Source organism: Choloepus didactylus, chromosome 3, assembly GCF_015220235.1.
Source record: "Choloepus didactylus isolate mChoDid1 chromosome 3, mChoDid1.pri, whole genome shotgun sequence".
Lineage (NCBI taxonomy): Eukaryota > Metazoa > Chordata > Mammalia > Pilosa > Megalonychidae > Choloepus > Choloepus didactylus.
In genome coordinates this window covers 77,811,715-77,812,986 of record NC_051309.1, presented here as the reverse complement: position 1 = coordinate 77,812,986, position 1,272 = coordinate 77,811,715, and the positions used below count along the sequence as shown (strand labels likewise).

Here is a 1,272-nt window from a genome sequence, read left to right as displayed (position 1 = left end):
TTTGTTAGAAAAATCATGAGTATTTCTAGGTAAGGCAGAAATATTTCTGGGTTAACAGGACCAGATTTGACTTTATTCTTTAAACTGTCTAGAGAAAAAAATTGGTTATTTACAGAAAACAGTATCTACATAGATGCTCAGAGGTACAAATTTGGTGACATAAAAGACATGCCGGCATCTCAGAAGCAGTTCAAAAAAGAGCTTTGTTTTCTTTTTTTGAATTTATATCTAAGATCCTTCTTCATCCTTGATCTTGGGAGCCAAATGTCCCATATCAGCAATTTTATATTGTATAACAAGAGGTACATCTGCAGACATACTAAGTGTTAATGTAGGAGAGAGTGGAGTGGCTTTTGTAAAGAAGTTCAGGTACCTCAGTGCAAAAGTCAGCTGAACTGGCTCATTCATCTCTGTGGTAATAGCTTCCTCCTCTTTATTGACATTACTCATTTGTGACAACTTAATGTTTCCATTTCCAAGTTCTCCACTTGCAGAAAATTTCACTCCATCTTTTGTACAGGAAATTATAACAGCATCTCCAATTCGCCAGAAGGCATCTTTATTACGTAACTCTACTGCTCTGGAATTCCAAGTTGTTCAACATCTAAATCCATTAACTTCATTTCATAGTCTGAGACATTTTCTTGATTCAGTGCTGCAAATACTAGCACCAAAGTGTCAGCATTATCTTTAGCTCTCAGCATAATGAAGTCTTCATTGCCAGCACATTTTAGTATTTTGGACATGCTGGTGAGGTTCACGCCCATGGCCAAATTATGGTCGCAGCGGTATGTGTCAAAGCCTTCAGAGCGCCGGGTGAGCTGCACTGAGACACGGGATGAGTCCATGCTCTGCAGGTTCATGCCGCTCGAGCTGATGTCCCAGCAGGCCTCGTTGATGAGGTCCTTGAGTGCTTCCAGCACCTTCTTCAGGATGGAGCCCTGGACCAGGCGCACCTCGAACATGGTGGCGGAATCACAATGATGCGGTTGTGAGAAAGCAGCTCGTGTTGGCTTTGGCTTGATAGGGATCCAAGCGAGCGGGGAACGCAGTACCGGAAGGCTGGGACCACGGAGAAGCGTGTCTAGACCGCTACGTAGGCAACCGTTAAAAAATCTGTGATAGATTTTTAAATGCCCACTTCATCAAATACTTTAGAAAGCTACCACCAAAGAGTCAGAAGATCATAGACTGTGGGGCTGGCTGGACACTGTGAGCAGAGATCGTTTCAGGAAGCAGTCCTATAGTAAGTGTTTAATCATTTGCCTGTCT

At 42.7% G+C, this 1,272-nt stretch overlaps 1 pseudogene; it reads right to left on the bottom strand.

The window, feature by feature from the left end:
• Positions 1-228: 228 nt before the first annotated feature.
• On the bottom strand, positions 229-965 carry LOC119528664 (annotated as a pseudogene).
• Positions 966-1,272: the final 307 nt, after the last annotated feature.